Source organism: Propithecus coquereli, unplaced genomic scaffold, assembly GCF_000956105.1.
Source record: "Propithecus coquereli isolate 6110/MARCELLA unplaced genomic scaffold, Pcoq_1.0 Scaffold173, whole genome shotgun sequence".
Taxonomy (NCBI): domain Eukaryota; kingdom Metazoa; phylum Chordata; class Mammalia; order Primates; family Indriidae; genus Propithecus; species Propithecus coquereli.
The window spans coordinates 3,624,654-3,638,270 of record NW_012141969.1 but is presented as its reverse complement, the minus strand read 5'-3'; the positions used below and the strand labels follow the sequence as shown (position 1 = coordinate 3,638,270).

At 38.9% G+C, this 13,617-nt stretch overlaps 1 protein-coding gene across 1 annotated transcript in view; it reads right to left on the bottom strand.

Annotated features, from left to right (window-relative positions):
- The window catches only part of PRRG1 (proline rich Gla (G-carboxyglutamic acid) 1), a 104,279-nt gene extending 95,815 nt beyond the window's left edge, over window positions 1–8,464 (bottom strand). The window contains exon 1 of the mRNA XM_012642088.1: window positions 8,343–8,464. The gene's annotated coding sequence lies outside the window, so the exon portion shown is untranslated. The remainder of the gene's footprint in view (window positions 1–8,342) is intronic.
- Between the last annotated feature and the right edge of the window lie 5,153 nt (window positions 8,465–13,617).

Genomic DNA, 13,617 nt, shown 5'->3' with positions numbered 1-13,617 from the left:
AGGATAAAAGGTTAATAAAGTCAATCACTTTCCTATATATCGGCAATGAATAAGAAAGATCTCCAAGGGGAAAACTAAAAAACTCTGATGAAAGAAATCAAAGGACTAAATACATGGAAATATATTTTATTTTCATAGATAGGAAGATTCAATAGTCTCAAGATGTTAGTTCTTTCCAACTTGATCTACAAATCCAATGCAACCTCAATTAAAATTCCAGCAAGTTATTTTGTGGATATCGAAAAACTGATTCTATAATTCATATGGAGGGTCAAAAGACATAGAATAGCCAACACAATATTGTAGAAGAACAAAGTTGGTGAACTGACACTACCCAACTTCAAGACTTACTATAAAACTACAGTAATAAAGACAGTGTGGTATTGGCAAAAAATAGACAAATAGATCAATATAACAGAGAGCCCAGAAATAGATCCATGTAAATATAGTCAACTGATCTTTGACAAAGGAGCAAAGGCAATATAGTAAAGAAAAGACAGTCTTTTCAACAAATGGTGCCGGAACTGGGCGTCCACATGCAAAAGTATGAATCTAGATACAGACCTTCTTACACCTTTTACAAAAATTAACTCAAAATGGATCATAGACCTAAATGTAAAATACAAAACTATAAAATTCCTAGAAGATAACACAGGAGAAAATCTACATGACCTTGGACATGGTGATGACTTTTTAGTTATAACACCAAAGGCATGATTCCTAAAAGAAAGGATTGATAAATTGGACTTCTTTAGAATTAACACATTGACTGCCACACCAGAAAAAATTTTTTTTCCTTTGGGGCCACAGTGTTTTATTATGAAAATAGAATAAAAACTTCAAAAACAAAATGGTCCTTACTAATTTAATGAAAAGTTTGTTGTTTTTTATTGTTTTCTATGTGTGAGTTATATGCAACTTGAAAAATAGTTCTTGCGGCTCCCAAGGTAAAGAGATGTGTGAGTTACATATGCTTCACGAGACCTCAGACTCAAAACTAGCGTGAGTTAAATACAACTCACATGGCAGTTAATGTGTTAAAAACTTCTACTCTGCAAAAGACACTGTCAAGAGAATGAGAAGTCAAGCCACAGGTAGTGAGAAAATATTTGCAAAAGATAGAGGATAAAGGACTATTATCAGATAAAGGACTATTATCCCAAATATACAAACAGCTCTCAAAACTCAGCAATGAGAAAACAACCAACCTGATTTAAAAATGGACAAAAGATCTGAACAGACACCTCACCAAAGACAATGCACAGATGGCAAATAAACATATGAAAATATAATCAACATCATATGTCATTACCAAATTGCAAGTTAAAACAATGAAATAGCACTACGTATCTGTTAAAATTGGCCAAAATCCAGAACACTGACAACACCAAATTCTGGCAAGGATGTGGAGCCACAGAAACTCTCATTCATTGCTGGTGGGAATAAAAGTGGTACAGCCACTCTGGAAGACAGTTTGTCAGTTTCTTACAAAACTAAACAGACAGTAGTCCTTCTTTATGTGAAGGGGATACATTCCAAGACCCCCAGTGGATGCTTGAAATCTCACACAGTACCTAACCCTACATATAGTATGTTTTTTTGATCTAACAACCTACATGGCTATTAAGTGACTAACTGGCGGCGGGTAGTGTATACAGTGTGGATATGCTGGACAAAGGGATGATTCATGTCCCGGGCAGGATGGAGTGGGATGGTGCAAGATTTCATCATGTGAGAATGGTACACAATTTAAAACTTATGACTTGTTTATTTCTGGAATTTTCCATTTAACATTTTTGGACCATGGTTGACCTTGAGTAATTGAAGCTGCAGAAAGCAAAACCTTGGATAAGTGGAGATTAGAGTACTCTTATCATACAATCCAACAATTATACTCCTTGGTATTCAAAGGAATTGAAAATCTACTTCTACACAAAAAAAACTGCACACGGATATTTATAATAGCTTTATTCATAATTGCCAAAACTTAGGAGCAACCAAAAATTTTTTTAGTAGGTGAATGGATAAACTGGGGTACATCCAGACAATGAAATATTATTCAGCACTAAAAGGAAATAAGCTATCAGGCCATGAGAAGACATGGAAGAAACTTAAATGCAAATTACTAAGTGAAAGAAACTAACCTGAAAAGGCCACATACTATATGATTCCAACTATATGGCATTTTGAAAAAGGCAAAACTATGGAGACAGTAGAAGGACCAGTGGTTTCCAGGGGCTGGAGGGAGGGACAAATGAAAAGGTAGGAAACAAAGGATTTTTAGGGCAGTGAAATTATATTGTATCATAATATAATAGTGGATCCAAGTCATTATACACTTGTCCAAATCCATAGAATGTACACCACCAAGAGTGAATGCTAATGTAAACAATGAACATTAGATAATAATGATGTGTCAATGTAGAGTCATCAACTGGAACAAATGTACCACTGTGGCACAAGATGTCCTGATAGTGCAGGAGGTTGTGTGTGTGTGAAGACAGGGGGCATATAGGAACTTTCTATACTTTCCTTGTAATTTTGTCCTGAACCTAAAACTGCTCAAAAAAATAAAGTATTTTAAAAAGCAAAGGAATGGCTCTTTTCTTCCCTTACAATGATGTGACCCATTCCTAGAGTTTCCTGTTTACCCATTCATACCACCTGAATTCTACCCAGGTATCAAATAGTCATCTCAAACTCAACATAGCCAGTACTCAATTCTTGATCTTCCCTCTCAGAAACTTTCTCCTCTTGTAATCTTCCATGTCTCATTAAATGGATACTCCATCCTTCCAGTTGCTCAAAAATCCTTGGCATCATCCTTGACTTTCATCCACTGTTACATTCCACTTCCAAAACATGAGGAAATCTGATCATTTATCGTCACCTCCATCATTACACCACCTCAGTCCAAGCCCCCATAGCCTCTCTTCTAATTAGTCTCTCTTCTGTTCTCGCCACCCCCCCCAATAATCTATTCTCCACACAGTAACCAGATCATCCTTGTAAAACAGAAATCATATAAGACCACTCTTTAAAGCCTCTAATGGCTTTCCTTCTCACCAAATAGTGTCCTCCCATGATGATCTGAATAGCCTTGCAGGATCGTCCCACCCTTCCACACCCCTTCTTCCTTATCTGACCCTGTGTTTTATTATTCACCCCTCCTCACTCATGCTACTCCAGCCATAAGGACTATTTTGCTATTTTTAGCAAAAAAGTCTCAAAAAGGTTCCACCTCAAGATTTTTGCACTTGCTTTTCTCTATGCTTAGAAAGCTCTTCCTCCAAACAAATGATTCTTTCATCTCCTACAGGCCTTCCCTAACAACAAAGTCTTCCCTGATCACTACCCTCCAACACACCCTATCTGCCTATAGGTAAATACCTATTGGTGCTCCCCTAGTCACCTTCCCTGCTTTGTATCTCTCTAAAGAATGCAATACTATATGTCTTAATATATGTATGGTATGTGTATATGTATACTAATAATTATATATATCTAATATTTCCTATATTTTACTTATTTACTTTATTTACTATCTGCCTCCTTCAAATAAGATGTAAGCTCCTGAGGACAGAAATTTACAATAAAATACAACTGTTTTATTCACTGTTGTACACTCGGTGGTTAGAACAATGCCTGGCAATCGATTGGCACACAAATAATTGTTGAATAATTGAGTGAAAAATCATATAAAACTTAGGATATAGCAGTCGTATGGCAAGTGCTAGAGCAATAGCATTACAAAACAGCATGTCAAGACTTAATTTCAAAAAATTTTCTAAATAGAAAAGTTGAGGAAAAATACAATTGTGCAACCATTACAGGTAGCTGGAATAGCTGAAATTACTAATTCATTTGCTAGCATTATTAAACTTGAAAAATATCCATTCTACTTAGAGTTCACAGACTACTCAAGCTTCTATGAAGAACAGCAGTTTGCTAACAAACCTCCTTTAAAGAGAGTTCTTTAGCTTTTCCCACATTCACCCTCAGATGTATTTATTTTTATTTTTTTATTTCAGAATATTACGTGGGTACAAACATTTAGGTTACATATATTGCCTTTGCACCGCCCCAGTCAGAGGTACAAGCATGCCCATCCCCCAAATAATGCGCACCACACCCATTAGATGTGAATATACCCATCCCCTCCTCCCCGCTCCCTGACACCTGATGAATGATACTTCCATATGTGCACATAAGTGTTGATCAATTAGTACCAATTTTATGGTAATTTATTTTTGTTTTCACTCATTCTTTTCTCCTCTTTTCTCTGGGTGCCCCTAAGTCCATTCTCTTCTCTCCCGCTCCAGTACTCTATTCCATCAATTATATCCTCTTACCATTATACCTTCAGTCACTCCCCAGCTCCAGCAGGCTTTACCTCTCTACACATTCCCATTTTCTTGATCCTGTAAAACCTTCAAACTTCAATTGTTTTCTTCCATTCTCCTTTCACCAACAATTTACCAGCAAAGTAGTTTATTTTCACTGCCTCCACATCCTGACCACCATTGCTCAAAGAAGGGGTTCTTAACCAGGGAATTTTTTTCATGCCTAGATTCCATACCTGGAAATCCCAATTTGATAGGTTTATATTAGAGGGCAGGGCACTAAACATAGTATGTTGGTGGAAACAACTCCCTATGAGAGTCTGATGCACACAACACATTAAGGAGCATTATCTCAAATACCTGTGATATGTTTTTCTGGTCATAATAATGACAATATAATATTTCACCAACTGAGGAGTATAATTAAATCAACCCTCTGCACCTGACACAAACCAAAATCAAACAAAAATAAAACCTCCTGGTCATCAAATCCAAGTGTCTTCTCTCAGTCCTATCCTCTCCACACTTTACAGGATATCTGACACTAGCAGGTTTACGTGCACTCTGCTCTTCTATGAATGTTTGGTCTTTTGGTCTCCTTTCCCTTTCTCCCCACCAAATTGTCTGAATGCCATCTAGATATTAATAAGTGCTGCTCAGTGTTTTCCCAGGGTCAGCAGCATCACCATCATTTAGAAACTTATTAGAAATGGAAATTCTCATGTTCTATCCCAAATATCAGAAACTCTGGAAGTGAGGCCTAAAAATGTATGCATTCTTGTGATTATCGTGTATACTAAAATTTGAGAACCACTATGCTAAGCAACCTGTTGGAAATACATGAGAGGAATCTACAAATACAGAACTGGAGCTTGAACACAGTGGGAGATGTCAATGCATCCACATTCTGAAGTTAATTGCTACTGAAATAATGGGAGCTCACAAGAAAACAGCAAACACAAATAATAGCTACCATTTTTTTAATTTCAGGATATTATGGGGGTACAAACATTTTGGTTACATGTTATGACTTTGCCACACCCAAACCATGATATGAGGCATGCCTTTCCCCCCTATCATGCTCACTGCATCCATTAGTTGTGAGTTTACCCACCCTCAACTCCCCAGTCCCTGAAGAATATTACTACCATGTGAGCACCATAGGGTTGATCAGTTAGTGCCAATTTGATGGAGAATACATGTGGAGCCTATTCTTCCATTCTTGTGAAAGCTATCATTTTTAAAGCATTAGTATGTGCTAGACATTATAAGCTCTTAATACAGTCATATATAGTTTAATGACAGGGATGGGGATACATTGTGAAAAATTTGCAGTTAGGTGATTCCATCATTATGCAAACATCATACAGTGCACTTATACAAACCTAGATGGTACAGCCTACAAGACACTTATTATTAATGGCCAGAATAGTTTCTTTGCTTTGCAGGCACAGAAATCTTGACTAACTAAGTAGCCAATCCTGGCCCATTTTTAAACCAAAGAATCAATTCCATTCTTTTTATAAAGTGAGTGATCATTTGCTCATAATATTTTCTCCAATAGGTAAATCTACTCAGGCGATGAAAACTGCAGGTGGAGGTAATGAGATTGAGTGAATCTGACAAAGATCAGGAGGGAGATAATTTCTGTTATGAGCCAGATGTGACTGGAAGGCCAGTGATGCTGGTGGAGTTAAGAGAGATGTCAAACACAGGTTGGCAGAAAAGGTCAGAGACCAAGCCTATCAGGGAACACCATAACATGAAGAAACCCAGTAGCTAAAGGCTCAAACTACCTTAAGATCTAGAAGGAGTACAACACAACTGGTTAGGTAACAGCTTTCTTTAGTTACATTAGCCTTCAAAGGATACCATCTGGCAAACTTGATTCATTTATAGTACTTCCTAATTTCTACCAATACCCTATTTGTGTGTTTCTACAAATGGCTGATTTTATGTTACAAATTGGCTTTTCAGTAGTTTCAGTATCAGAAGTTGGCCTTTTGAAAAAGTTGGGCTTTTTCTGATCCCCATTTTCCCTTTATCTGCAGAGTTCTTGCACCTTTCAGAAGGATAAAGTATGACTAATACATGAGAACATATTTCCATACTTATTCCTTATCCATATCCCAAATAATGCTGCTCAAATATTAAATATAATTTCAGTATTCTGAAATTCTTCTACTATCCCATTAACTTTATGCACTATGAATTACTATCTTTCTAACAGTATTTATTAACATCTAACTGTAAGTTAGTTTATTAGGTGCTTAACCGCATGCCAGGTAGCTCTAGGTATTGGGTAACACAGAAGACTGAGGTTATAGTAGCAAGAAAGAAATAAGGCCAGTGATATCAATTTAACAGAAAAGGTAGTGATTAATTCATTCTGGATAAGTTGGCAAATTTTTCCAAGTGAATTGGGCTGAGTCTGGAAGGATGAATAGGAGTGCATCAGGCACTGGAAAAGAGAAAGGGCATCCCTAACACCACCACCACTCCTCGAATTTGGTAATGTTAGCATCATAAAACTTAGAATAAAAGGAAAACAAAGAATAAAATAACAATAAAACAAGAAGAAATTCTATTCACTTCATGCGGTGGGTGGGGGACAGATTGTGTCTTTAAACATACTTCAGATCTGAAAGTAAATGTTTATAAAACAGGATTGACAATCAAGGGAAAGGGGTGGAGGAGGAGGAAGTTCAGTTTATTTTGTTGTAATAAGTTAAAACAAATGAGTAAAAATATCAACGTTTATGCTTAGGAACACATATACTATTTTTCATAAAAGATTTTAAATTTCAAAATGAAAGCCTATGGAACCTTATCCAATATTACAATATTTGCCCTAGTGTTCTGTCTCCTTAATATCATTTTTAAAGGTTCTAAAGTGAATCTTCCCAATAACTTGATAGCACACCCACACACATGCCCAATAATCCAATCTTGATTGGAAATCCACAGTACCCTAACCAACTTCTCACTAATCCTGACTTGTACAGCTTCACATCCTTCAAAGTCTGGCTTTATACTAGGACTATCAAAAGGCAATAATTTAGCTCTACGTTTTGTCACTCCACCTTTCCACCCTCTTACTCAATTAGTTCCTCTCAAATTCCATTAGTTTCGCTTTTCTCCTAAAGGAACTCAGAAAAAGCACGAACAGCACAATCACAAAACCAATGGCTGTGGCCAGTGTCCAAACACATATACTAATTTCCAGTCATGTCTCTCTTGGGTCTGTTCCTACTAGTGATCAAAACCAGCGAGCGGACCAGGAAGAAGGAAAAAGCTGAAGCAGGAAGGTTGTTCCCTTATCTTCCACTGCCCCCAACGCCGGGCCCCCCATCTCCCCCGTCCCCCAGGGCTGCACCGCGCGACCTCGCACGCACCTCCCACCCTGTCACCCGCCACTGCCTACAAAACAGTCATAGCCTTTGTTAAAATGTCCACGAGCACAATGGACCAGAAGAGGGACACATTCCCGGGGGCGGGGTAAAGGAAAGTCACACGAACGCCACGCCCTCCTTGCCACTAGCCTGGGCAGACTGCCCACATCCCCCAAATCCTCTCCCCTGTTACGGGGAACGTTCCTGGCAACTCTGCACCCGGAGAAGGAAGCGCGCGAGGAAAGAACCCTGGGACGCCGCTCATGGCACCAAGCGGGGGACTGAACTTGAAGCTGGGACACCTTCCAGCACCGTTGGCAAGCCTCCCGGTCTTCCCAGCCCGTGTGCGGACTTTCAGCCTCTGAACCCCCTTCCTTCAATTTTTCTCCTCTTAACACACCCTCGCTTACTTCCCGCCACCATGCACTCTGTTCCCCACGCGGCCCGGCTCCAACACCCTCAGGCAGCACTGCCACCAACGCTCCTGCACGTCTGGCTAGTTTCTCCTCATAGGATCGAAGTCACCCCCACACACCCCGACCCCTCCTGGGACGCTCGGCCCAAACCACGTTTCCCGCTAGGAGCCCCGCGCGGCCGCCACACTCACAGCGCGTCCCGCTCCGCTACTCCGCGCCTTACGAGCCGCACGCCGCGCCTGCGCGCTCCCAATACTGCCGAGCCTAGCAGGAGCCAGGAACCAGGAGCGCGGACAGGAAGGGAGGTGGGAAGCGGCGGGGGCCGGGCTGGGGCGGGGTTAGTAGAGAAGGGGCGGGACCAAGCGGGAGTGAGAAACGAGGGGCGGAGCCTCGGCCGCCTCGGCCGTCTCTGCCAAGAAGACTAGGCGCTGGCGGCACCCGGGTGGAGCTCTCCGCTCTTGATGTCTGCTTATAACGCTGACAGAAAAGCCGTCGAGGCTCCTCCACTCACCCTGGAGAAAGCTCAGCTTGGCGCGGGGCAAGCAGCGAGCCCTTGGGCCGCTACTTCTCTCCCTCTAGCCACCCTGGGTCACCGCCAGCCTTTTCCCCTTTCCCGTATCTATCTCAGTACACGTTATTCTTTTTCCTCGTCATTTCTCCTCATCGCGTGCAGTCCTCAGCTCTCAGGAAGAGAGCGGTATGTTGATTTTTCATCCACAGACCGCCTGTGTGCGAGCCCAGGTCGTGGTTGGTGACTATCCAACCATTGCCCACTATTGCAGCTCAGGGGATTGCCCTTTTCCCTGAGGAAAATTTCTCTTGCCTCTGTTTCTGAACAACTTTTGGTGACAACAATCTGCTTTTTCTTTAAAAGAGTCTTGAACAAACCTGAATATCTTGGGAAGAAGAATATGGATTGTGAAATAAGACCCATCTTTGGCCCCACTTTTTAGGTAGCTATCTTAGAATTTGAACCCTAGAATGCTAAAAGCCCCTCTTAGAATATAAGGCCTGTGCTGCTGTAAACTTTGACCTAATGGTTGGAGGTTTTCTGGCATTTAGCATTTTAAGGAAGCTAACTTGATTATTATTCCATGCTGCATGCGTGCTTAGTTTTAAGTTCTGTGCTTTTATGTTTAGCATTTAGTCAGCTGTGTCATCTCACATGCCTTCAGATCAGCTATTAAAATAAACACACACCTGAGTGAATCCAAGTGAATTGGGCTATGGGCCTGCAGTGATTTATTCCAAACTAATTTCCCATTCTTTTACTTAAGATGAAATTAAGAAACATTTGGCTTATTATGAATAAAAGAATGGCCACAGGGCCACACCAATAGTCTTTCTCAGCAAGTATTTTGACTGCGATGGAAGCATTTTATGGGAGAGTCTGGTAATTGTTCTTAGAGATCGGAATATCCTAAAATTTTTCCAATCAACCTTTGTGGTGCTCCCATTTGTGTATTTTACAAACCAGACTTTCTTGAACTCATTTCTATTTTGCATTTGTCAAATAAGTATAGGGAGATCATAGGGAGGACCTATTGCCAAAAGGTGTAATATGTTGGTAATGCAGACACATATTGTAGAATGAATAAATCTGTAAGTGCCTAGAAGCAGGACTTCATCCTATTCATTTCACTAGTGAAATGTTTCACATTCAGAAGGTGAAATAAAGGTAATTTTTGCATAGTTAATAGAGGTGTACATGTGGTTTTTTTTAACTTTTCATTTGATTACTGGGTTTGGTTTCTTCGTTTTTGCCTAAATTTTTCAGGATATTTTGGTTGGAGTGACGAAAACAAAATTGAGTAGCTTAGGCAAAAAGAGGAAGTTATTGTGTAACCCGAGATGTGAAAGGGTAGGTCTACCTTAGGAATAAATGGCCTTAGGAATAAATGGAAGCAGCAACTGGAATGCTTTAAATTCCAGCTCAGGCTCTCAATTCTGCCTCTCTCAGACGGTGTCATTCTTTCAGAACTTCCGAAAGTCATGTTCTACTGTCTTGGAACCATGACCTCTGATAAATTGTGGGCTCATACCCATCAAGTTGCTACCAGATGGAAGGTGTCTCTTCTCTCACTTCTGGTTTTTAAAATACCAGATGAAAAGTTTGAGTATAATCGAGTACCATAACCACTCCTGCAGAGAAAATGCATGCGTGACATAAGAATGGAGCCCCTGGCAGAACCACATGGTTGGAGAAAAAATAAAGAGAAAAATTTCTAAACGAAAACAAAGGGTAGTGGGAAATGTTGTTTTCAGAAGAGAAATGTACCGGACAGACAGGAAAAAAAAAAAGATAAAAAAGATGTCCACCATAGAACGTCTGTATTTAAGGAACACAGCCTTGGAATTATCTTTGATCTCTCTCTCTCTCTTTCTCTCTCTCTCAAATATTCAGTTATTAACAAATCTTCTTAACAATGTCTCTGTGTTATTTTTTCGTGATTGCTGTAAAAAAATTACCACAAACTCAGTGGCTTAAAACAACACAAATTTATTATCTAGCTGTTCTTAAGGTCAGAAGTCTGAAGAGTCACACTGGGCTAAAATCAAGGTATCAGCAGAGCTGAGCTCCTTCCTGGAGGTTCTTTTGGAGAATCTTTTTTCTTGTCTTTTCCACATTCTAGAGGCCGCCCACATTCCTTGGTTCATGTCCCCCTTCCATCTTCGAAGCCAGCAATTGCATTACTCTGACATGCTGACACTTCTGCCTACCTTTTCCACATTTAAGGACACTTGTGATTATATTGGGCCCATCCAGATAATCCAGAATAATCTCCCTATCTGAAGGTCATTTTATTAGCAATCTTAATTCTATCTTGCCCTAGGGTCCCAGCATTTCTTTAGAGGCTGAAAAAGTTGTAAATAATAACTATTAAAAATAGCTCCCTTATAATAAGCTAATGCCACCAACTTTGACATGAATTCCTTCCTGCCGATGTCTCTAACCTCCTCCTTGACAAATAAATAAATAAATTACAGCTAATATTTGTTGAACGCTTATATGCCAGACACAGCACTATGCCCTTTACATATGTTATTTCATATAATCATCACTTCTACTCATAATAGTTTGGTTCTATTATTATCCCGATTTTGCAAATAGTGAATCCAAGGCTAGGAAAAGTTAAGCACTGTGCCCAAGGTTCTAGATTATAACCTAGTAAGTATTTGGTCCCAGTTCACTCATCTTGGAGAGGTTAGGAGTCTTCACCAGTTTCACCTTAATACATGGTGGAGCTGAGACTAGAATTCAGAACTTCTGACACCTCACTTAGTGCCACTGCCTCTAAACCATGAGTATCCCTTTTAATACTAAAAGTTGTGATTCTTAATCTAGTACATTTGATTCCTGAATTCCTTTAGTCAAATAAATATCCAGTTTTCAGAACAGAAAAAAAAAATAGTGGCAACATTTAATAGTTTTCTATTTGTTCTCTACTTAGTTTGAATGTTTGTTGGCTATTCCATCTTCAGCTCTAATATTTCTTTATTTTCATCACAATCTGAGTTGATTTTCTAAATCTATCAGTGCTGGGAGAAGAGGAGCCAAGTCTTTTATAATCCCTGGGAAGAAGCCAAATAAAGCCTGACCTTAATAAATGTTTTTGTATTATCCTCAAGGTATAGGGGGAAAAATAAATATTTTTACATGATACTTTCTTCCTTCTTATTAGTCTTCCCTTTTGATAAACAGCTGCATACTTTGAGGTATTTTCCCCCAATCCAATTCAAAAAGTGGGGAAGCATTTTGTCCCCAAATAATTGCAAATTTACAGTATAAAATATTTGAGAAAAGCCCAATTCCTAACTACTAAATCTTGGAGATGATTCTATCAGAAGCAACCTGGGATCCCACTACCCTTTCACTTCAGCCCTTTGTTGTCTAACCAGAAGTTATTATGATCCCAAAGAAGAAAAAGGAAATTGTTTATTTTGTCAGAAGGTAGTGATTCATTTCCCTCATTTCTAGTTGGTAGGCCCTTCTGGGTGACCCAGGGCAATACAACAGGCTAGGTAGGTCTTAGGATAGTTCTAACACCATCTACTTAAATATGATTCTGTAAGGTAAGAAAACAACAGAGACATAACAACACTGAAATGTTCGAAAGCAGAAACAAAGGGACTCTTCCTGGACCACCTACAGAAGGCAATCTCAGCTTTAAAGGACCTTGGCCCTCATATGAGTGTACATTGAGACAGAAGAGCAGAGTCAGAGTGAGATGGGGTGTTATGGGCCACAGACAGATTGCTTTATTGTTTTAGACTCTTAATCTTTAAAAAAATGCATGAAAAGAAAAGACTGGGTGGAGTGATGCTTATATGCCACAGAAGCTTTACATTTTGATAGGATTTGGGTCTTATATGTGTGTTTTTAAACTCATAATTTATAGAAATTAAAACTAACCTATAGGAAAATCCTTTATCAGAAGCAATTAGGATTGGAACTAGTTAATTGGGAAAGCTGGCTAAAGAGAAGAATTGAAACATTTATTTTAACATAAAGCTACATGTGCATTTACCTATCAGTTTGTTTGACATAAAGCCCAGGTCTTTTCTTTGAGAATGGGTCCACCAATAAATGTTCCAGGTAGTCATTCTTGAATACACTACATAAATAGTAGCAGTAATAGTATTAATAATAATAGTTGAGCACTTAATAATGTACCAGCTATAGTTAATCCTTCCAATATCGCTTGGAGGTAGCAACTATTATTATCCTCATTTTACATATGAGGTTGAGAAACTTGCCTAAGATTACACAATTAGTAAATAGTAGAGATAAAATTCAAGCACAGGTTGTCTGGCTCCAAAGTTTATACTCTTAATCAGCACAACATCACCTCTGATTTACATTTCTGGATGTCTTTAGAGAAGGGCTTTTAAGAAACTAAATACATTTAAGAAGCAATCTAAGTATGGAATCCCTCCAGCCTTTTATGATTTTTTTGAAAACTTTTAAGTTGTCTCTCCCATACATAATTTAACAATAATTTTTATAGCCATTCACTAGCATTAAATCTTTCCAAAGCTCTTTCACGGAAACAACAGGTTTCTTTACAATTTAGTCAAATTATATAATTAAAACTATTCAGAAAGAATCACAATATTTGTGATCAAATTACAGATATACAATTAAATAGGTTTGGGAGCAAATACAACCATTCTTAGAGCAGAACACTTAACCGGTGGGATCAGAAGTAGGCATGAGTATTATTGCCCAAGAATATTCAATGAGCTGTGTACATAAGTTACTATGTTTTACAGTTGAAATGGACATTATCAATTAACCCACAAATCTCTTAAGAAGGGACCAGTTACAAGGTTCTGCCACATTTAAATTTCATCTGTGTTTTACCATCATCACAAATGGTATAGTGACATTGCATATTATAACAGTACCTTCATAAGATTCCAGGGGAATGTGTTGTATTTTACATTTTTATTAGAAGTTTCACA